This window comes from Schistocerca gregaria, chromosome 3, assembly GCF_023897955.1.
Source record: "Schistocerca gregaria isolate iqSchGreg1 chromosome 3, iqSchGreg1.2, whole genome shotgun sequence".
Taxonomy (NCBI): Eukaryota; Metazoa; Arthropoda; class Insecta; order Orthoptera; family Acrididae; genus Schistocerca; species Schistocerca gregaria.
Window position 1 is genome coordinate 342,291,803 of NC_064922.1, and position 25,215 is coordinate 342,317,017.

General features: G+C 46.7%; 1 protein-coding gene and 1 non-coding gene across 3 annotated transcripts in view; one reads left to right on the forward strand and one right to left on the reverse strand.

Moving 5' to 3' along the window:
* LOC126356040 (uncharacterized) overlaps positions 1-25,215 on the reverse strand; it is a 979,035-nt gene that overhangs the window by 849,566 nt on the left and 104,254 nt on the right. The window lies entirely within an intron of this gene.
* Trnas-cga (transfer RNA serine (anticodon CGA)) lies at positions 10,838-10,912 on the forward strand. Its single transcript has one exon. It is a non-coding gene; the product is annotated as a tRNA-Ser (tRNA).

Below are 25,215 nucleotides of genomic sequence, written 5' to 3' on the forward strand. Positions count from 1 at the left end.
TAGGTGCAGATATTTAAACACTTGCTTAGCAATGGTTACAACGCATGAATATCCTACTCACTTAGCACACAGATGGTCATGATTGAACTTATGAACAAGTCTACATATAATCTGAAACACCCGCCAATACGGGCCATATAAAATAGTTGGTCATTATTCAAGATTAGTATATTTGACCTGAAATGGTCTAGACTCAAGTCAAAAACTAAAGCACGTGCCAATTTACCTTCATGGAGGTGATCCACACACGTACTTTAATGCTAGCACAGTATAAGCGTGTCTGTAGACACAGTGCACCCAACACTCCAAACGATGGGCCTCCGCAACCTACGACCCGTGAATGTGCCAATGTTAACGCCACGACATCGGCAACTATCACTGAAATGGCCACGTGACCATCGCTACTTGAGGTTGGCGCAGTGCCAGGGCCTTGTGTGGTCTGATGACTCACGATACCTTTTTCATCATGCCTATGGAAGGGCGCGAATCCGTCGTCCTTCAGGGGAACAGCTCCTTGACACCTGTACTGGGGGACGGAGACAGTCTGGTGGCGGCTCCATTTTGCTCTTGGGAACATACTTGTGGTCATTCATGGGTCCAGAGGGGTATCATTACTCGTTGTAGACCGCGTACGAACCTTCATGACGATCGTGTTTCCAGATGCCAGAGACATTTTTCAGCGTGATAATGCGCTATGTCACAAGACCAGGAGTGTGATGGAGTGTGGTTCGAGAAACACAGTGACGAGTTCCAATTGATGCGCTGGCCCCCTAACTCGCCATATCTGAACCCGATCGAACACATCTGGGATGTGATTGAACGTTGCGACAGGGCTCATCGTCCCCCTCCCCGCAATTTACGTGAATTAGGTGACTCGTGTGTGTGTGTGTGTGTGTGTGTGTGTGTGTGTGTGTGTGTGTGTGTGTGTGCAGATGTAGTGCCGACTCTCTCCAGCGACCTAGCAGTGCCTCATTGTCTCCATACCAAGAACGCGTCGCCGCTGATGTCTGTGCCAAAGTTGGACAGACCGGCTATTAAGTAGGTGGTCATAACATTCTGGCTGATCAGTGTATGTTTATGTTTGTACATATTACTTTTACATTTGATATGCCGATCAGTAGTGATCTCATTGGTAGTCAGGTTTACGTATGCAATGTGAAGCGACTTGTAACATTGATGTATACCATGCTGTAAAAATTCAGAAGCAAAAGATGCAATGATGACACCATAGCTCCGTCGAAACCAGTTTTCGAATAAAATGCTTTTTAGCGATCTTGGCTTGTGAAGTTTTCTTCGGTTACCGTGAATTATGAATACCGGATCGACATCCTTCTGAGCTGAATAATTGTGGTTTAGAGGTCGTGGCCGTCAAGGAGTTAGAACACTAAACTCTCGCACTGTTAAGTGCCGGGTAGGAGCGGTGATTTATCCTTTTTCCCGTCTTTCCGGCCCCAGGTCAACTCAGCCTGCTATCAAATGAGTACTTCTTTCTCGCGACAATATGTACACAAACAGTTAAGCACAATACGATACAGAACAGAAATTTCAAGATTCACAGAGAAAGGGCGCACACGACTTCCTTCCCTTTGGTCAACTGAAGACAGTTGTGTCATGAAGAGCATTACGGGGGTAAGTTAAAAAAAATTGCCAAATCCTGAAGCTAGCGGGCGCTCCACAACAGGTTAAAAGCAGGCAAAGAGAGAGTGTGTTGTTACTGTGCAGCTTTGACTTTTACGAATTACACTCCTGGAAATGGAAAAAAGAACACATTGACACCGGTGTGTCAGACCCACCATACTTGCTCCGGACACTGCGAGAGGGCTGTACAAGCAATGATCACACGCACGGCACAGTGGACACACCAAGAACCGCGGTGTTGGCCGTCGAATGGCACTAGCTGCGCAGCATTTGTGCATCGCCGCCGTCAGTGTCAGCCAGTTTGCCGTGGCATACGGAGCTCCATCGCAGTCTTTAACACTGGTAACATGCCGCGACAGCGTGGACGTGAACCGTATGTGCAGTTGACGGACTTTGAGCGAGGGCGTATAGTGGGCATGCGGGAGGCCGGGTGGACGTACCGCCGAATTGCTCAACACGTGGGGCGTGAGGTCTCCACAGTACATCGATGTTGTCGCCAGTGGTCGGCGGAAGGTGCACGTGCCCGTCGACCTGGGACCGGACCGCAGCGACGCACGGATGCACGCCAAGACCGTAGGATCCTACGCAGTGCCGTAGGGGACCGCACCGCCACTTCCCAGCAAATTAGGGACACTGTTGCTCCTGGGGTATCGGCGAGGACCATTCGCAACCGTCTCCATGAAGCTGGGCTACGGTCCCGCACACCGTTAGGCCGTCTTCCGCCCAACATCGTGCAGCCTGCCTCTAGTGGTGTAGCGACAGGCGTGAATGGAGGGACGAATGGAGACGTGTCGTCTTCAGCGATGAGAGTCGCTTCTGCCTTGGTGCCAATAATGGTAGTATGCGTGTTTGGCGCCGTGCAGGTGAGCGCCACAATCAGGACTGCATACGACCGAGGCACACAGGGCCATCACCCGGCATCATGGTGTGGGGAGCGATCTCCTACACTGGCCGTACACCTCTGGTGATCGTCGAGAGGACACTGAATAGTGCACGGTACATCCAAACCGTCATCGAACCCATCGTTCTACCATTCCTAGACCGGCAAGGGAACTTGCTGTTCCAACAGGACAATGCACGTCCGCATGTATCCCGTGCCACCCAACGTGCTCTAGAAGGTGTAAGTCATCTAGCCTGGCCAGCAATATCTCCGGATCTGTCCCCCATTGAGCATGTTTGGGACTGGATGAAGTGTCGTCTCACGCGGTCTGCACGTCCTGCACGAACGCTGGTCCAACTGAGGCGCCAGGTGGAAATGGCATGGCAAGCTGTTCCACAGGACTACATCCAGCATCTCTACGATCGTCTCCATGGGAGAATAGCAGCCTGCATTGCTGCGAAAGGTGGATATACACTGTACTGGTGCCGAGATTGTGCATGCTCTGTTGCCTGTGTCTATGTGCCTGTGGTTCTGTCAGTGTGATCATGTGATGTATCTGACCCCAGGAATGTGTCAATAAAGTTTCCCCTTCCTGGGACAATGAATTCACGGTGTTCTTATTTCAATTTCCAGGAGTGTATTTTCAATTCTTTCCCATTCTTTCCTGCACCCTTAAACAAACATTGTAAATCTAAAGATTCCACTAATGCTATACACAGGTTCCTTCAAATGTTTTCAGCGACAAGAAGCATTTGTTGCTAGGGCTTTAACGGCATCGCCCGTTGTAGAAAAATAGTAAATAGCGCGCTTTCACCCACAAACTATGTGGCGTGACGTGAGCCTGACAAAAGGTACGTTAATAGGGCTTGCTCTGCCACGCGCTGTCCTAAAGGAGAGGTACGGGCTCGATCGGGTCCTATATAAGTCGTCCCGGCGAGGCAAGGGAGGCGCTAATATGATGAGATATTAATAGGGTGGGCGCGGGGAAAGCGCGTGTTAAATCAGGCTTAGGCAGCCAGCGTCGGGCCTTTTCCGGGCGTAGCGGCGAGGCGCAGATCACAAAGGCCGTCAGCGGCGAGGCGTCGTTAGCCGGACAGACCGAAAGTCCAGGCCCTCCGCTCTGGAGAACATGGAGCGCGCCTCCAACAGACTTCTCCTGTCCTTATTTAGGCTGGCTGGTCTTTCAAAACACTGTCGCAACTTGAGGGCCGAAATGTAGGAACAGCTGGGAGAGATTACACCAGTTAAAGAACAACGTATGCATCGCTTTCCGATTCGATTCACTACAGTGCATGGGCAGAGACGTCACTGAAATGGGAACCCAAGTGACTCATTTTAAGTAGAGAGGATGAGACAAACTTTGTGTGTGTCCGTCTGGTCCAGGGCCGTATTTAGGTACTTCTGCGCCCCTTCCTCCTCCCCTTACCGTTAACTTTGAAATGTATCTACGGTTTCTTCTTCGCAGCTTCAGCGACGTCGCTTGACGCTCCTTTCGCTGCCGCGGCCAGAATCTACACTCTGTCAGGCCGCGCGCGCAGTGCGACGCAGAGTCAGGCAGTGCAGCGCTTCACGTGGTTCTGTGGTTCACAGGTGTATCTACGTTGCAGGGTTCAAAATGGTTCAAATGGCTCTGAGCACTATGGGACTTAACTGCTGAGGTCATCAGTCCCCTAGAACTTAGAACTACTTAAACCTAACTAACCTAAAGACATCACACACATCCATGCCCGAGGCAGGATTCGAACCTGCGGTCGTAGCGGTAGCGCGGTTCCAGACTGTAGCGCCTAGAACCGCTCGGCCACCCCGACAGGCTAAGTTGCAGGGCAGGACAGCATAGCACCGCGCCTGCTACAGCCTGCGCCACGCTGCGTTAGAGACACAGTTAACTGCGCGCATGTAACATTAAGTTTCGCAAACGGGACGATTTCTTCTAGTCATCCAGAATCCTCCAGTTCAAGAAATGTTCAAAGGTGGGTGAATTTCTAAGGGACCAATCTGCTTAGGTCATCGGTCCCTAGACTTGCACACTACTTAAACTAACTGATGCTAAGAACAACACACACACACCCATGTCCCCAGGGAGGACTCGAACCTCCGGCGGGAGGGGCCGTGCAGTCAGTGACATGGCGCCACAACCGCGCAGACACTCAGCGCGGCTCCAGTTCAAGAAGCCAAAACACTTCGGGCTTGCGATGATACAATTCCTAGTTCCTCGTTGTTGCGGTCTTCATTCCAAAGACTGGTTTGATGTAGTTCACCATGCTCCTCCTGTGCAAGCCACTTCATCTCCGAGTAACTACTGCACCAACACGCCTCTGAATATGCTTACTGCATTCATCCCTTAGTCTCCCTCTACGATTTTTACCTCCCACGCTTCCCTTCAGTACTAAATTGGTGATCCCTTGATGCTTCAGAATGTGTCCAAACAACCAACCCCTTCTTTTACTCAGGTTGTGCCATAAATTTCTCTTCTCCCCAATTTTATTCAGTACCTCCTCACTGGTTACGTGATCTACCCATCTGATCTTCACCATTCTTCGACAGTACCACATTTCAGAAATTTGTATTCTCTTCTTGTCCAAACCGTTTATCGTTCATGTTTCGCTTCCATACATGGCTACACTCTATACAAATACTTTCAGGAAGTACCTTCTTCAGAAATGCTTTTCTTGCCATTGCCAGTCTTCTTTTTACACCCACCCTATTTCGACCATCATCCGTTATTTTACTGCCCAAATAGCAAAACTCATTAAATACTTTAAGTGTCTCATTTCCTAATCTAATTCCCTCACCATCACCTGATTTAATGCGACTACATTCCATTATCCTCGTTTTGATTTTGTTGATGTTCATCTTATATCCTCCTTTCAAGACACTGTCCATTCCGTTCAACTGCTCCTCCAATTCCTTTGCTGTCTCTGACAGAATTACAATGTCATCGGTGAACCTCAAAGTTTTTATTTCTTCCCCCTGAACTTTAATTCCTACTCCTAATTTTTCTTTTGTTTCCTTTACTGCTTGTTCAATATGCAGACTGAATAACATCGAGGATAGGTTACAGCCCTCTCTCACTCCCTTCTCAACCAGTGCTTCCCTTTCGTGCCCCTCGACTCTTACGACTACCATATGGTTTCCGTACAAATTGTAAATAGCCTTTCGTTCCCTGTATTTTATCCCTGTCAACTTAAGAATTTGAAAGGAGTATTCCCGTCAACATTGTCAAAAGCTTTCTCTAAGTCCACAAAAGCTATAAACGTAGGTTTATGCAGTCCCATCTCCTAGTTCCTTACTGCTCCACATCGTTTCACGCTTGACACTTGTTAAGAACTGTATGGATCTGCTTTCATATTCAACTGCTGTACCTTACGCTCAATTCATAAACATTGTGAACAGTTTTCCTTACTAATTTTTAAAACTACTTATATAACATCGTCCCTCATTCACGTACCAGCTTGTCCATTATAATTTCTTCTGCCTTAAGTGTCATAATATCAGCATGTCCATTTCATCGTGAGAATACGACTCTGAGGTGAGGTCACTGAGTATAGCCATTGCTTCGCGAGAAACCACTGTGCTATTCCGGCTACAAACTGCCTACCAATGAGCGCTCATATCTTGTCGCCTAGCTTTTCCGAGCTGCGCTGCACTGATTTAACTCGGAGCATACTGGGACACAGGCGACTAAGGAAGCGCCACACGTGCAACCGCTGGGTGGTGTCTCAGTCTGACGACAACGAAGGTTAAGGTATTGGAAATATTGGCAGTAACCAGAAAGTTACGTCTTAAACTGATCGTCCTGCGCAATTTGACATTTTCTCATTAATCAAGTAACGAAATTGTAAAGAACAGTGAAAGAAAACGAAGAAACTTGATGTTTCCAAGAGTATACAACATTCCATTGAACAGCGTGAATAAAGGGCACAGGAAAGAAAGACTGAACGTGAAAGGACTGAAGACTCTCGATCTGCCAGTGACCCAATTCTACCGTCTCCTCATGTCGGTGTACCAAGCAACTAAAAATATTTCACCAAGTTAATATTTTATCCAAAGTCAAATATGTGTTGTAAGTACAAAGGTGCGCTGAAGGTCCCCGTGGTTTGAGGCACCATGTCACGGACTGCGCGGCCCCTCCCACCGGAGGTTCGAGTCCTCCCTCGAGCACGGGTGTATGTGATGTTCTTAGCATAGGTTAGTTTAAGTAGTGTGTAAGTATAGGGACCGATGAGCTCAGAAGTTTGGTCCCTTAGGAATTAGCACATATCTGAACATTTGATTTCACAAACTGAGACATCTCTCCTACGAATTTACAGCCCTCCAGCTCAAAAACTCTAACCACTTCGGAATTACGATGCAGCAAGTGCTTCATACCCATCGTAGTCATCGGAAGTGAGCGGTAATTTACGTCTTGAACACTTCTTCAGAACTCAGTGGACCTGCCTTCGACTATAGCAGCTGGATCCTATGCTCAACTCATGAATCGTAACAATAATTAGTCTAATTAATTTTTCAAAGTAACCTGTGTAACTCTTGTTTATGTATTGACTCTGTTAGAAATTTCAGTAAAACTTACTTCTTTTTTTACTTCCAGTTCGTTTTTGGGCATTACATCTTTCAGAAAATATGATTACGGTCAAAACGGAAGTAGTTCGTGACCTTCTAATCAGAAAACTCTTGATGTCAAAGCGAATTCGTCATTATTATTTCTCTTGTTCATGTATCCGCTTTTCCATTCTGTTTTCTTCCGTTCTGAAGTGTTAACGAGGGACGTTAACAGGTAATGCAACACATTTCTTTTTCTGAAAATGGTTGTAATGGCTATAAGCACTATTGGACTTAACATATTAGGTCACCAGTCCCCTAGAGTTATAGCTACGTAAACCTAACTAACCTAAGGACATCACACACATCCATGCCCGAGGCAGGATTCGAACCTGCGACCATAGCAGCGGCGTGGTTCCGCACTGAAGCGCCTAGAACCGCTCGGCCACAGCAGCCGGAACTTTTTCTAAATTCAGGTTGGTTTTATTCAGGATTCCAATCCACCATATTATTCCGCACTCTTTTGGCTAAAAGACTGCATTTTTCAACTGATGTCCGTTTAATGCGACTGCCTTACGCCACCTTACAGTGAGGACCTGCATGCCCGCATATTACCACTATACTGGTCGACCCTGACGCCATCGTCTTGCTGCATCTATTAAATTACCACGATCAACCTCGTAACACGCAATCAGTTCTGCACAGGCGTCCATCGTTGCTCTTTATGTTCTTCTTACAGGCGGGGAGGAACCTAACGGGCACACGCCTTTTAGTCCTCAACTGGTGGACGAGTTTGTCAGCACGTCCAACATAGATGTCCTATTGTGACACATCGAATGAGGATGTCCGCAAATTGTAACACTGCAGGAGAAGCGGCTCTGCGCGCCCGGCCGGAATGTGCGAGATCGGACAGGTTTGCGCGACTTCGTTGCGATGGTGACAGATGCCTCGCCCAACGACTCACCGTGCTTTTGTTCACTGCCAGGTCTCCGTAGAGATTCTGCGAGCGCCTAAATGAATATTTGCGATGCTCTGGTTGTCCTGCAAAGGAAACTCAATGACAGCTCTCTGCTTGGAAGGCATCTCCGTCACACACGACATTTTTGAAGGCTACGTATGGCGCCGCCGCCTATCGGAACTTCATGAAACTTTAGGGGCTGAAGCGGGAATATTTCACGAACTTCCACAACAAATTCCACATTCTTTCAACCTAAACAGGCTGAGAAAACAAATGTGTTGCATTACTTATTGAAAGCCCCTCGTATAAAAACATCAGCATGCCCTTTTCCTCATCAGAATCAGACTCTGAAGTAAGATGCAAGAGTTGCCACAGATAAGCAGACATTGTATCGCGAAGTGTTTCCTCCGCTGCGCTGCCCTGCCTTGCACTTCGACGGCTGCGTACCACTGTGCGCCTGGCCAAGGCGTGATAATATTATTATACTGCACATCAAAACAGAAGAAATCGTAATGGAAAAATTGATAACAGAGCAAATGAAAAACTCACGGTGAATTCGCTGTGACCTAACCAAGGTTCATTAACCACTTCAGTTTGGATCGGAGTTATTTGTGTGAGAGTCATGAAGTACCAGTAGAACTGTTTCGAAAACCTGAGTCTTCATTTTCGACGCAAGCTACGAGACACACGCGAACAACCTGTGTGTCGAAAAGTGCGTGGCGCAGGCAGAAGCAGGCGCGCTACGTCGCTGTCCTGCGCTTCGCCAAATTCGCGGAACAGTGTGATACACCGTACACTATCAGGTGTGGCAGTCCGTTGACGATTATTGCGGCATGGGCTACGTTTGCGTCCTCCACGTCATTACTCTGCTATTCACAATTAAGTGCCTGGCAGAGGGTTCAATGAACCACCTACAAGTTGTCTCTCTGCCGTTCCACTCTCAAACGGCAAGCGGGAAAAACGAGCACTTACATTTTTCTGCGCGAGCCCTGATTTCTCTTATTTCATCGTGATGATCATTTCTCCCTATGTAGGTGGGTGCCAACAGAATGTTTTCGCAGTCGGGGGAGAAAACTGGTGATTGAAATTTCATGAGAAGATCCCATCGCAACGAAAAACGCTTATGTTTTAATGATTGCCACTCCACATATGCCTGTGACACTATCTCCCTTATTTCGCGATAATGCAAAATGAGCTGACCTTCTTTGTACTTTTTCGATGTAATCCGTCAGTCCACCTGACTCGAATCCCACACCGCACAGCAATACTCCAGAACAGGGCGGCCAAGCGTCGTGTAAGCAGTCTCTTTAATAGACCTGTTGCGCCTTCTAAGTGTTCTGCCAATGAATCGCAGTCTTTGGTTTGCTCTACCCACAATATTATCTATGTGATGGTTTCAATTTAGGTTATTGGTAACTGTAATCCCTAAGTATTTAGTTGAATTTACAGCCTTCAGATTTGTGTGACTCACCGCGTAATCGAAATTTAGCTGATTTCTTTTAGTTCAAAATGGCTCTGAGCACTATGTGACTTAAATTCTGAGGCCATCAGTCCCCTAGAACTTAGAACTACTTAAACGTAACTAACCTAAGGACATCACACACATCCATGCCCGAGGCAGGATTCGAACCTGCGACCATAGCGGTCGCGCGCTTCCAGACTGTAGCGCCTAGAACCGCACGGTCACCCCGGCCGGCTTTCTTTTAGTACTCATGTGAATAACTTCACACTTTTCCTTATTCAGGGTCAGTTGCCACTTCTCGCATCATACAGATATCTTATCCAAATTATTTTGCAAGTCGTTTTAATCATCTGATGACTTTACAAGACGGTAAATGACAGATCATCTGCAAACAATCTAAGACGGCTACTCAGATTGTCTCCTAAGTCGTTAATATAGATCAGGAACAACAGAGGGCCTATAACACTTTCTTAGGGAACGCCGGATATTACTTCTGTTTCACTCGATGACTACCGGTCTATTACTACGAACTGTGACCTTTCTGACAGGAAATCACGAATGCAGTCGCACAACTGAGGTGATACTCCGTAGGCACACAGTTTGGTTAGAAGACGCTTCTGAGGCACGGTGTCGAAAGCCTTCTGGAAATCTAAAAATATGGAATCAATCTGATATTCCCTGTCGATAGCACTTATTACTTCATGAGTATAAAGAGCTATTTGTGTTTCACAAGAACGATATTTTCTGAATTCGTGCTGACTATGTGTCAATACATCGTTTTCTTCGAGGTGCTTCATAATGTTCGAATACAGTATATGTTCCAAAACCCTACTGCAAATCGACGTTGTTGATATAGGCCTGTAATTCAGCGGATTAATCCTACTTCCCTTTTTGGGTATTTGTGTGACTTTCTAGTCTTTAGGTACGGATCTTTCTGTGAGCGAGTGATTGTATATAATTGCTAAATATGGAGCTATTTTGAAACTTCCTAGCAGATTAAAACTGTGTACCGGGTTGAGACTTTAACTCGGGACCTTTGCCTTTCGTAGGCAAGTGCTCTACAAACTGAGCTACCGAAGCACGAATCACGCCCCGTCCTCACAGCTTTACTTCTGCCAGTACCTCGTCTCCTACCTTCCAAACTTCACAGAAGCTCTCCTGCGAATCTAGCAGAACTAGCACTCCTGAAAGAAAGGATATTGCGGAGACATGGGGGACGTTTTCAGAATGAGATTTTCACTCTGCAGAAAGCGGAGTGTGCGCTGATATGAAACTTCCTGGCAGGAGAGCTTCTGTAAAGTTTGGAGGTAGGAGGCGACGTGCTGGCAGAGGTAAAGCTGTGAGGACGGGGCTTGAGTCGTGCTTGGGTAGCTCAGTTGGTAGAGCACTTGCCCGCGAAAGGCAAAGGTCCCGAGTTCGAGTCTCGGCCCGGCACACAGTTTTAATCTGCCAGGAAGTTTCATATCAGCGCACACTCCACTGCAGAGTGAAAATTTCATTATGGAGCTATTTTATCAGCATATTCTGACAGGAACCTGTCTGGTATACAATCTGGACCGGAGGCCTTATCTTTCTTAAGGGATTTAAGCTGCTTCGTTACTCCGAGGATATCTACTTCTATGTTTCTCATCTTGGCTGTTGTTCTTGATTGGAATTCAGGAATATTTACTTCGTCTTCTTTGGTGAAGGATTTTCGGAAAACCGTGCTTAATAACTCTGCTTTAGTGGCACTGTCATCGGTGACTTCACCGTTGTTATCACGCAGTCATGCCACTTGTATAGAAACCTATGAATCACACAAACACATACAGTGCTGCGCTGCCTACTTGCGTCGCCTGTGCCCCACCGCGCCGGCGCTCGTTTAAGCAAACCCTGGGATGGTCCCCAATTCCGACTCAGATAATACTCAAAACAAAGAACTGCGTTTCACAGACACCTGACGCACATAGGTGCCGGGATGGGTATCCAGACACAGAATTAAATAATGAAAAATTTGCCAAATCCTGCAAAGCGGAGATGAATTAGGGGGGTTATTGCTCCGCAGGTGTATTCGGGAACACTTATTGGCGAACCCGAATTAATACTCGGCACTGTCACACTCTTATGTCAATCTAAATAAGGGTTGCCAGTCTCTCTTTGTCCCTTGAGAGGCAGGGCTACATGTGTCAAGACTCGTCTATTACTGTCCGCCTTCATGGCTCCGTGATAAGTGCGTCTGGCTGATGTCCAGAGCCCTGCAACGGGGAACACTCAACCTCGGGATGCCAACTGAGGTGCTACTTGATTGAGGATTAGCGGCTCCGATGTCCAAAAAGCAGATGACGGCTATGAGAACGGTGTGCTGAGCCCAAGACCCTCGAAAACTCATCCAGTGACGCCATTGGCAGAAGATATCACGACGGTCAGTCGATCCCGGCTGGCCCGCCTGGGTCACAAAGCAGAGTTTTTTACTTCATCAGTAATACGCTGATCAGCCAGAACATTATGACCACCTAACCAATAGTTGGTGTGTCATCCTTTGGCACAGGTAACAGCGGCGACGCGTCGTCGCATGGAAGCAATTAGGCCTTGGTAGGTCGCTGCAAGGAGTTGGCACCACATCTGCGTTAACAAGTCACCTAATTCCCGTAGATGAGCTTTGTCGCCACGTTCAATCAAATCCCAGATGTGTTCGAACGGACTCAGATCTGGTGAGTTGAGGGGCCATCACATGAATTAGAACTCGGCACTGTGTTCCTCAAACCACTCCATCACACTCCTAGCCTTATGACATGGCGCATTATCTTGTTGAGAAATTAAACTGCCTTAGGTTCAAATGGCTCTGAGCACTATGGACTTAACATCTGAGGTCATCAGTCCCCTAGAACTTAGAGCTACTTAAACCTAACTAACCTAAGGACATCAAACTCATCCATGCCCGAGGCAGGATTCGAGCCTGCGACCGTAGCGGTCACGCGGTTCCAGACCGAAGCGCCTAGAACCGCTCGGCCACAGCGTCCGGCTCTGTCGTAGGAGAACATGATCGTCACGAAGGGGTGTACGTTGCCTGGATACTCCTTAGCCGCCATGGTGCCTTGCAGCTCCGCTGGACACATAGATGCCCACACGAATGTTTCTCAGAGCATAATGGAGCCGCCGCCAGCTTGTCTCCATCCCCACTACAGATGTCATGCAGCTGTTCTCCTGGAAGACGAGGTATTTGCCCCCTTGCAATGGCATGATGAAGAAGGTATCCCGATTTATCAGGCCAGGCAACGCTCTGCTACTGCGCCAACGTCCAGCGCCGATGGTCAACATACATTTCAGTCGTAGCTGCCGATGTCTTGGTGTTAACATTTTCACATGCATGGTCGTCCGCTGCGGAAACCCATCATTAGGAGGGTTCGGTGCACTGTGTGTTCAGAAACACTTGTAGTCTGCCCAGCATTAAAGTGTGATGGTAGTTCCGCCACATTTTTGCTGCCTCTCCTCTTTTACCAGTCTGCCCAGCTTACGACGTCCGACATATGCAATGAGGAAGGCCACTCAACCACACGCTCTTCGTCTGGACGTGGTTTCACCTCGGTTTCGCCACGTGTTGAAACCATCACGACAGCACTCCTCGAACACCCGACAAATCGTGCAGTTTCCGAAATTTTCGTGCAGAGCCTCCAGGTCATCACTATTGTGTCTCACTGTTTAGAGGCACAAACTGCGTGGGTGTTTTCAGCTCGTTACTAAATGCAAATAAGTAGGAGGCCGAGTTGATAGGAGCTGAAGGAGCCCAGGTTGCAATAATATGCGCTACGGCTCACTGTTAGAGAAAAGGATTATTATTCAAGAAACGTATAGTACAATGAAAATTACTCATCTTCAGTAGTTTGTAGGACTGCAGTTACGGCTATAACTAACACATCATCTTCTCAGGGACTAAGCCAGATGGGCTGAGACCCGATTATGAAAGTGCGTCTGCCTAGGTTGAAATCTAGCTAAGAAGCGAACAAGGCAGACTCTAGTTCCTTCGAGCTGCACAGCCCGCTAGAGTGCGCTGTGCTCGGCAGACGACGGGCTGCCAACCTTGTGTTGGCGCGGCGTTGTAGTAGTATCTGTAGCAATGATACTATAATCACAATCCTTCGTCAAACTCACATAGATTGCGTGCCTTTTATAAGCGTACAGTAAGGTTACGCTGGTATCGCCTGGACGGGATTACATTGATAGTAGGTCGATGGTCATTATGTTCTGAGCGTAAATGTCCCGTCGCAATCCAACTGCTTTCACAATTACACTCTACTCCGATCACTAGACTGGAGAATATACACCGCAGTTGATCACGGCACTGGCCTCAGATGCTTTGTAGCAGAAAACAGTTCCAGATGTGAAATCGTGTTAGCTCGAAAGAAAAATCTTAACTCGGGCCGCCGCACTGATGGCATCTTGTACCCATCGAACTAGCAGTTTATCAGCACTCGACGCTATTGCAGATTCCTCTTATCAGCAAGTACTACGCATTTTAGCATTTTCTCTCGGTGATACAATACGCTTCGCCCGTTACGTAGCCTGCCTTCCCACGGGAGGTCGCCGCTTACCACTGGCGGCCCATTTCGTCTCCCCTCGCGTGTTTGGCCCACCTCCGAGGCCTCTGCCAAGCGTTCCGATTCCACGATAAGCTGCACTCTCGTCGGCCGTCACGCGATGATATTTTTCCGAACTTGAACGATCACTTCAGTCCTGCAACTGCCGCAGTCGCTTTCCTTGAGAAACCGAGATATTCGGAACGAAATAATCTCGTGCATTTGCAGCGCAGCCAACAGGCATTAAGCTGTCCCACCTCGTTACAGTCGTTATCGTGGCGTTTAAATCTGCCCTTGCGTCCGGCGATAAAAAGACGTCTGTCGGCAAACTAGCTGATCGTTTACCACTTCAAGGCGGCGCCGTAACGGGCTCTTCCCTTAAATGGAAGTCCACAAAATTTAAGAATATTATCGTAGAGAAACAAAAATGGTGACCAAGAAATGATATTTTTCTACTAGGTGTATATAGAGGGTCTATACAGGGGCGATATTCTTGAGGACAATATTATGGAAATGGAAGAGGAGATAGATGAAGATGAAATGGAAGATATGATACTGCGTGAAGAGTTTGACAGAGCACTGAAAGAACTAAGTCGAAACAAGGCCCCGGGATTAGACAACATTCCATTGGAACTACTGACGGCCTAGGGAGAGCCAGTCCTGACAAAACTCTATCATCTGGAGAGCAAGATATATGAGACAGACGAAATACCCTCAGACTTTAAGAAGAATATAATAGTTCCAATCCCAAAGAAAGCAGGTGTTGACAGATGTGAAAATTACCGAAATATCAGTTTAATAAGTCACAACTGCAAAATATTGATACGAATTCTTTACAGACGAATTGAAAAACTGGTAGAAGCCGACCTCGGGGAAGATCAGTTTGGATTCCGTACAAATGTTGGAACACGTGGAGGCAATACTGACCCTACGACTTATCTTAGAAGAAAGATTAAGGAAAGGCAAACCTACGTTTCTAGCATTTGTAGACTTGGAGAAAGCTTTTGACAATGTTGACTGGAATACTCTCTTTCAAATACTGAAGGTGGCAGGGGTAAAATACAGGGAGCGAAAGACTATTTACAATTTGTACAGAGACCAGATGGCAGTTATAAGAGTCGAGGGGCACGAAAGGGTACCACTGGTTGGGAAGGAAGTGAGACAGGGTTGTAGCCTCTCTCCGATGTTATTCAATCTGTATATTGAGCAAGCAGTAAAGGCAACAAAAGAAAAAATCGGAATTAAGAAGAAATAAAAACTTTGAGGTTCGCCAATGACATTGCAAATCTGTCAGAGACAGCAAAGGATCTGGAAGAGCAGCTGAATGGAATGGACAGTGTCTTGAAACGAGGATATACGATGAACATCAACAAAAACAAAACGACAATAATGGAATGTAGTCGAATTAAATCGGGTGATGCTGTGGGAATTAGATTAGGAAATGAGACGCTTAAAGTAGTAAATGAGTTTTGCTATTTGGGGAGCAAAATAACTGATGATGGTCGAAGTAGAGAGGATATAAAATGTAGACTGGCAATGGTAAGGAAAGCGTTTCTGAAGAAAATGAATTTGTTAACATCAAGTATAGATTAAAGTGCCAGGAAGTCGTTTCTGAAAGTATTGTATGGAGTGTAGCCATGTATGGAAGTGAAACATGGACGTTAAATAGTTTGGACAAGAAGAGAATAGAAGATTTTGAAATGTGGTGCTACAGAAGAATGCTGAAGATTAGATGGGTAGATCACATAACTAATGAAGAGGTATTGATTAGAATTGGAGAGAAGAGAAATTTGTGGCACAACTTAACTAGGAGAAGGGATCGGTTGGTAGGACATGTTCTGAGGCATCAAGGGATCACCAATTTAGTACTGGAGGGCAGCGTGGACGGTAAAAATCGTAGAGGGAGACCAAGAGAGGAATACACTAAACAGATTCAGTAGGATGTAGGTTGCAGTAGGTACTGGGAGATGAAGAAGCTTGCACAGGATAGAGTAGCATGGAGAGCAGCATCAAACCAGTCTCTGGACTGAAGACCACAACAACGTCTACAGTAAGCACACTGAGAAGGTGGACTTACTAGAATAACAAGTAACTCAGGGGCTGTAATTAATCTATCCAAAACATAGAATTTCCAAAACATAAAACAAAATTCTGCTTTTCAATGAACATCAATTTCGAAAGGCAATGATCTATGAAGCGAACTCATTTGCGTACCAACGCAATAGAAAAGCTGCACTCTCCCTCTTTTCTGACGTTTATTCCGTCAATCATCATCATCATCATATTTAAGACTGATTATGCCTTTCAGCGTTCAGTGTGGAGCATAGCTCCCCTTATAAAATTCCTCCATGATTCCCTATTCAGTGCTAACATTGGTGCCTCTTCTGATGTTAAACCTATTACTTCAAAATCATTCTTAACCGAATCCAGGTACCTTCTCCTTGGTCTGCCCCGACTCCTCCTACCCTTTACTGCTGAACCCATGAGTCTCTTGGGTAACCTTGCTCCTCCCATGCGTGTAACATGACCCCACCATCTAAGCCTGTTCGCCCTGACTGCTACATCTATGGAGTTCATTCCCAGTTTTTCTTTGATTTCCTCATTGTGGACACCCTCCTGCCATTGTTCCCATCTACTAGTACCTGCAATCATCCTAGCTACTTTCATATCCGTAACCTCAACCTTATTGATAAGGTAACCTGAATCTACCCAGCTTTCGCTCCCATACAACAAAGCTGGTCGAAAGATTGAACGGTGCACAGATAACTTAGTCTTGGTACTGACTTCCTTCTTGCTACACCTCGCTTCCATTGTTTCACTATGTTGCCATGATGTGAGAAAATGCATCCTAAGTACTTGAAACCGTCCACCTGTTCTAACTTTGTTCCCCCTATTTGGCACTCAATCCGTTTATATCTCTTTCCCACTGACATTACTTTCGTTTTGGAGATGCTAATCTTCATACCATAGTCCTTACATTTCTGATCTAGCTCTGAAACATTACTTTGCAAACTTTCAATCGAATCTGCCATCACCACTAAGTCATCTGCATATGCAAGACTGCTTATTTTGTGTTCACATATCTTAACCTCACCCAGCCAGTCTATTGTTTTCAACATATGATCCATAAATAATACGAACAACAGTGGAGACAGGTTGCAGCCTTGTCTTACCCCTGAAACTACTCTGAAACATGAACTCAATTTACCGTCAACTCTAACTGCTGCCTGACTATCCATGTAAAGACCTTTAATTGCTTGCAAAAGTTTGCCTCCTATTCCATAATCTCGTAGAACAGACAATAACTTCCTCCTAGGAACCCGGTCATATGCCTTTTCTAGATCTATAAAACATAGATACAGTTCCCTGTTCCACTCATAACACTTCTCCATTATTTGCCGTAAGCTACAGATCTGGTCCTGACAACCTCTAAGAGGCCTAAACCCACACTGATTTTCCTCCAATTGGTCCTCAACTAATATTCGCACTTTCCTTGCAACAATACCTGAGAAGATTTTACCCACAAAGCTGATTAAAGAGATACCTCTGTAGTTGTTACAATCTTTTCTGTTTACATGTTTAAAGATTGGTGTGATTACTGCTTTTGTCCAGTCTGATGGAACCTGTCCCGACTCCCAGGCCATTTCAATTATCCTGTGTAGCCATTTAAGACCTGACATTCCACTGTATTTGATGAGTTCCGACTTAATTTCATCCACCCCAGCTGCTTTATTGCACTGCAATCTAATGACCATTTTCTCCGCTTCCTCAAATGTGATCCTATTTCCATCATCATTCCTATCCCATTCTACCTCGAAATCTGAAACATTACTGATCGTATTTTCACCTACATTGAGCAACTCTTCAAAATATTCCCTCCATCTGCCCAAGGCATCCACAGGATTCACCAGCAGTTTTCCTGACCTGTCCAAAATACTTGTCATTTCCTTCTTACCTCCCTTTCGAAGACTGCTAATTACACTCCAGAATGGTTTTCCAGCAGCTTGACCCATAGTCTCCAACCTGTTTCCAAAATCTTCCGTCAATGCTACACAGAAAAGTTGGATACGAAACGCAACTTCGCTGCCAAAGGGAACAAGAGGCAGATCACTGCCAATATGAAATTCAGTCACGGTTGCTACCGATAACACCTCCACAGAATTCACGTCATACCACCATCGCACTGCCACTGTGCGGAGATCCAAGCCGTCAACTGCATTTACTTTGACTACCGCAGACACAGAAAGGTATCCGACTGGCTACTTACAGAGCTGGGTCAGATGAAACAACAACTTCCCTCTCATGTTTTGATGCTCTTGAGAACAGTTAATACAACAATTTATACAAGGGTAATTCCAAAAGTAAGGTCTCCTATTTTTTTATAAGTACATAGACCTGTTTATTTCTACAGTCGTTTACATCAGTTTACAGCTTGAACATTTAGCTATTCTTCGACATAATCACCATTTCTGTCGATGCATTTTTGTAGACGCTGTGGCAGTTTTTGTATGCCCATGTCATACCAGCTGGCCGCCATATTGTTCAGAAAGTTATGAACCTCTTCTTTCACTTCGTCGTCGGAACTGAATCGCTTTCCGGCCAAATGTTCTTTTAACCTAGGGAACAGGTTATAGTCACTGAGCGCCAAGTCAGGACTATAGGGTGGATGATTATGTTCCACTGAAACTGTTCAAGGAGAGCAACGGTTTGCCGAGCGTGCGCTGTCATGGAAAATGTGTGCGCCCTTGCTCAACATTCATCTTCTCCGGTTCTGAATTGCCCGTATGTTTTTCAGAGTCTCACAGTACCTGCCAGCGTTAATTGTGGCCCCAGTGTGCATAAAGTCGACCAACAATACCCATCCCAAAAAACGGTTGTCATGACTTTACCGGCAGACTGTGTTTGTTTTTATTTCCGCGTCTTTGGCGAAGAAGGGTGCCGCCACTGGCGTGATTGTTGCTTGGTCTCAGGTGTACATTGGTATGCCCAGGTTTCGGCACCAGTGACAATTGAGTCCAGAAAATTGTCCTGTTCGGCTGCAAGGCGGTGAAGAAATGCGCGGGAACATCAACTCGTTGCCGTATGTGGTCCTCAGTCAGCATGCGTGGCACCCATCTTGCGCACACCTTCCGGTAGTTCAATGTTTCCGTTAAACTTCTGTGAGCGGTGGTTCGGGAAACCTCAGGAACCAACGTGCAGAGATCATCCAGGGTGATCGGCAGATCTTCACGCATGCTTTGCTCAACCTTCAACACTGTCTCCTCGGAAATTGGCGGTCTCCCGCTCCTTTGTTCGTCGTGAATTTCGGTCCGACCAGCTGCAAACATCATTTACGAACATTTTTGACATCCTTGCACGACCACCATACACTTCCGTCAATTGGCGATGGATTTCAATCGGTGAAGTCCCTTTGCGTTCAAAAACCGAATAACTGCGCGCAATTCGCACTTGGCGGTAACATCCAACGGGAGCTCCATTCTCAACGGCTGCCAAGCCAAGACAGCGCCTCAGCGCGGCGTGCGCATGTTTACACATAGCACGTGAAGCACTCTTCATAACAGTGTGACCAACTGCCACACAAACAGAGTTCTGTACTTATTAAAAAATTGGAGACCTTACTTTTGGGATTACCCTCGTACACTGTTCAAGGAGTTCTCATTAAAACTAATAACATAATCGATTAGTTTCTGTGTGCACCCCCGCATGCAACTCGACTTCACTTCTAGAGTCTGCCGCAGCAGTTTGCAGAGCACCTGTGTAACGCTATAGCGCTTGCTAAGCGATCCTGTGACGAAAAAAGCCGCTTTTGTGGGCTCTTCAGTATCTGTGTTCGTAATATCCGTGAAGGTCCCAGATTGACGGGCAGTACTGCAGCATCGGTCGAAAAAGCTTTGTGAGCCTGTTCTTTCTTAAGATTGTTCGCGTGAATGTCAGTCTGGTACCTGCTTTTCCTATTGTTTCTTTTATGTAGTCGTTCCGCATCAGGTCGCTCCAAACAGCTAATCAAAGGTATTTTACGGCTGTTCTGTTTCCAATGATATATCGCCAACAGCGTAATCGAACAGTAATAGATCACTTCGCTGCTTACGTTCAATACATTACATTTATTTGCGCTCAAGGTCAACAGCCACTCTCTGCAACAGTCATCAAAACTCTGCTGCAGTTCGCCTCAGTATCTGACATTGGAACTTTCCTATAGACAACAGCATAGCCTGCAAAAAGCCTCGTGGTGCTATCGACGTGATCTTTTATCACTAGGTCATTTATATGCGGAATCTTTGCATCAAACGTCTAGCAGTGATAGATGGAGTACAAACTTTTGATAAAGACAAAATGTTCGCGACACTTCCTGGCAACACTAGGCATCCTTTATTATTCGCTGGTCCCGGGACGACGAGATTACAATAGAACTAGCTGAATCGACTAACCAGAAATACTGCATACTACAAACACCCAGTAAACTGATAGTGATTATCGATACGAAAAACTTAAGAATGAGTGTCTCTAAGTAAATAAAATTGTTTTGGGAAGGGAAGCAGGTACTTTAGGTAGGACCCACTTCCTTTCATACGGAGCAGATGGCAGGACTACAGGCAACACACAAGGTCTATACACCCGGCAAAGTGCCTACTCCCTGTCGTCTCTCAGGGGCATAATCAATACAGATGAATACCCATCAGCGAAAATTTTGTGTCAAACAAAGGTTGTTCCCAACTGGAAACACACTATATATTGGAAATAGTAAGAGCTCAATAACTCGACCCTAGGGTAATCCCAAAATTATTTTTAATTTTTTTTGACTGGATTCAGGCAAAGCTCATTTCACCACATACAATTATGTCGCATAATGATAAGAATTCTCTGACTTCATCATAAAATATACAACACGATTTATTACATAACCAAACCTAATAAAGGTAAGTGAACATTTGTGCGATAGAGTTCTTATTCAAATTACATTACCCTGACAGCACCAAGACAATAACAGCCACGAATTTTTAGCATAAAAATCGAATGATAGAGAAGTATACGTGATATAAGAAACTCGTTGAAATGGTTCAAATGGCTCTGAGCAAAAAAATGGTTCAAATGGCTCTAAGCACTATGGGACTTAACATTTGAGGTCATCAGTCCCCTAGAACTACTTAAACCTAACAAACCTAAGGACATCATACACATTCACGATCGAGACAGGATTCGAACCTGCGAACGTAGCAGTCGCGCGGTTCCGGACTGAAGCACCTACAACCGCTCGGCCACCGCGGCCGGCTAAAACTCGTCAAATTTTAAATTTCCCTATAACAAATGCGGATGAAACGGCAGAAACATCTGGTAACGGAGACCTATTTATGGAACTAGGTGGAACTCTGAGAGAAAACTAATCGTTAATTTTGCATTGTTCTTGGTTGATATTATTTATCACATTCAATCACCAACTCTCTCCTCCGATTCTGTAAATATTCCGTTGGTACCCGCCTACATAGAGAGAAATGATCATCATGATAAAATATGAGAAATCAGAGTTGGCACAGAAAGGTTTAAGTGCTCCTTTTTCCCTTGCCGTTCGACAGTGGAAAGGTAAATAAATAGTTTGAAGCCTGGTTCGATAAAACTTCTGCCAGGCACTTAATTGTCATCCGCAGAGTATTTCAGACACGCGTAAAGCTGAAATACTAAACATCTTTTTCCACAGCTGTTTTACAGAGGAAGACCGCACTGCAGTTCCTTCTCTAAATCCTCACACAAACGAAAAAATGGCTGACATCCAAATAAGTGTCCAAGGAACAGAAAAGCAACTGAAATCACTCAACAGAGGAAAGTCCACTCGACCTGAGGGGATACCAATTCGATTCTACACAGGGTACGCGAAAGAACTTGCCCCCCTTCTAACAGCCGTGTACCGCAAGTATCCAGAGGAACGGAAGGTTCCAAATGATTGGAAAAGAGCACAGGTGGTACCAGTCTTCAAGAAGGGTCTTCGAGCAGACGCGCAAAACTATATACCTATATCTCTGACGTCGATCTATTGCAGAATTTTAGAACATGTTTTTTGCTCGCGTATCATGTCGTTTCTGGAAACCCAGAATCTACTCTGTAGGAATCAACATGGATTCCGGAAACAGCGATCATGAGAGACCCAACTCGCTTTATTTGTTCACGAGATCCAGAAAATATTAGATACAGGCTCCCAGGTAGATGCCGTTTTCCTTGACTTCCGGAAGGCGTTCGATACAGTTCCGCACTGTCACCTGATAAACAAAGGAAGAGCCTACGGAATATCAGACCAGCTGTGTGCCTGGATTGAAGAGTTTTTAGCAAACAGAACACAGCATGTTGTTCTCGGTGGAGAGACGTCTATAGACGTTAAAGTAACCTCTGCCGTGCCACAGGGGAGTGTTATGGGACCCTTGCTTTTCACAATATATATAAATGACCTAGTAGATAGTGTCGGAAGTTCCATGCGGCTTTTCGCGGATGATGCTGTAGTATACAGAGAAGTTGCAGCATTAGAAAATTGCAGCAAAATGCAAGAAGATCTGCAGCGGATAGGCACTTGGTGCAGGGAGTGGTAACTGACCTTTAACACAGACAAATGTAATGTATTGAGAATGCATAGAAAGAAGGATCCTTTTTTGTATGATTAAATGATAGCGGAACAAACACTGGTAGCAGTTACTTCTGTAAAATATCTGGGAGTGTGCGTGCGGAACGATTTGAAGTGGAATGACCATATAAAATTAATTGTTGGAAGGCGGGTACCAGGTTGAGATTCATTGGGAGAGTCCTTAGGAAATGTCCATGGCTTACAAAACACTCGTTCGACCTATACTTGAGTACTGCTCATCAGTGTGGGATCTGTACCATGTCGGGTTGACGGAGGAGATAGAGGAGATCCAAAGAAGAGCGGCGCGTTTCGTCACAGGGTTATTTGGTAACCGTGATAGCGTTGCGGAGATGTTTAGCAAACTCAAGTGGCAGACTCTGCAAGAGACGCGCTCTGCATCGCGGTGTAGCTTGCTGTCCAGGTTTCGATAATGTGTGTTTCTGGATGAGGTATCGAATATATTGCTTCCCTCTACTTATACCTGCGGTGGAGATCAAGAATGTAAAATTAGAGGGATTCGAGCGCGCACGGAGGCTTTCCGGCAGTCGTTCTTCCCGCGAACCATACGCGACTGGAACAGAAAAGGGAGGTAATGACAGTGGCACGTAAAGTGCCCTCCGCCACACCCCGTCGGTGACTTGCGGAGTATGATGTAGCTGTAGAAATCATGTAGCAGTAGATGTAGAATGTACGCACATGTACAAGTGCTCGGCAATGAAGCAGGAATCATAGCTTGGATAGGTCCTTTACATGTTCTACTTTCGTCCCGCTAACATCGACGTGTTGAATAGCACTCTATGTGCAAATGTGAGAGAGCAGTATAAAAGACCTTTTTCTCCATCGGCTACGAGTCGCGAAGCATCTGCCCACCGTGAAACACGATGTCAAAACGTACGGGCAACACGTGTGCCCGAAATACATTCATGTCCATAATCTAGAAAAGTTGTTGGAAGGGGAAATAAAAGGCGTACAGATATCCGTTAGCACAGCAGGTACCCGTGTGGCAATGGCCAGGAGGTCACGCGAGCGCGCGTGCGGGGCAGAAGTGAGTCTTCCGCGGAGACAGGAGCAATTACCGGCGCGACACGCCGGCGACCTTGCCGTGCACCGATGCAAATGAGCAGACGCGGGCAGAGCCGCAGTGCTGTACTGGACTGTAATTACAGCTGCCTGGCTGGCCGGCCCCAGGGGGCAGGCCGCTCCCGTCGCTCAACTGCCAGCGCGCCCGTCGCGGTGGCCAGACAACCATGTTCGCCAAACCACGTGTTCTCCGTCGAAACTTCTCTCTAATTCCCCGCCCTGCGATGTGTGTCGCAGATCCCATAGGAAAAGGAAAAAGGGGCACTTATCATCAGAAATAAGCATACAGTATATAAGGGACGTATCCGTTTAAATACACTCCTGGAAATGGGAAAAAGAACACATTGACACCGGTGTGTCAAACCCCCATACTTGCTCCGGACACTGCGAGAGGGCTGTACAAGCAATGATCACACGCACGGCACAGCGGACACACCAGGAGCCGCGGTGTTGGCCGTCGAATGGCGCTAGCTGCGCAGCATTTGTGCACCGCCGCCGTCAGTGTCAGCCAGTTTGCCGTGGCATACGGAGCTCCATCGCAGTCTTTAACACTGGTAGCATGCCGCGACAGCGTGGACGTGAACCGTATGTGCAGTTGACGGACTTTGAGCGAGGGCGTATAGTGGGCATGCGGGAGGCCGGGTGGACGTACCGCCGAATTGCTCAACACGTGGGGCGTGAGGTCTCCACAGTACATCGATGTTGTCGCCAGTGGTCGGCGGAAGGTGCACGTGCCCGTCGACCTGGGACCGGACCGCAGCGACGCACGGATGCACGCCAAGACCGTAGGATCCACGCAGTGCCGTAGGGGACCGCACCGCCACTTCCCAGCAAATTAGGGACACTGTTGCTCCTGGGGTATCGGCGAGGACCATTCGCAACCGTCTCCATGAAGCTGGGCTACGGTCCCGCACACCGTTAGGCCGTCTTCCGCTCACGCCCCAACATCGTGCAGCCCGCCTCCAGTGGTGTCGCGACAGGCGTGAATGGAGGGACGAATGGAGACGTGTCGTCTTCAGCGATGAGAGTCGCTTCTGCCTTGGTGCCAATGATGGTCGTATGCGTGTTTGGCTCCGCGCAGGTGAGCGCCACAATCAGGACTGCATACGACCGAGGCACACAGGGCCAACACCCGGCATCATGGTGTGGCCAGCGATCTCCTACACTGGCCGTACACCTCTGGTAATCGTCGAGGGGACACTGAATAGTGCACGGTACATCCAAACCGTCATCAAACCCATCGTTCTACCATTCCTAGACAGGCAACGGAACTTGCTGTTCCAACAGGACAATGCACGTCCGCATGTATCCATTGCCACAAAACGTGCTCTAGAAGGTGTAAGTCAACTACCCTGGCCAGCAAGATCTCCGGATCTGTCCCCCATTGAGCATGTTTGGGACTGGATGAAGCGTCGTCTCACGCGGTCTGCACGTCCAGCACGAACGCTGGTCCAACTGAGGCGCCAGGTGGAAATGGCATGGCAAGCCGTTCCACAGGAC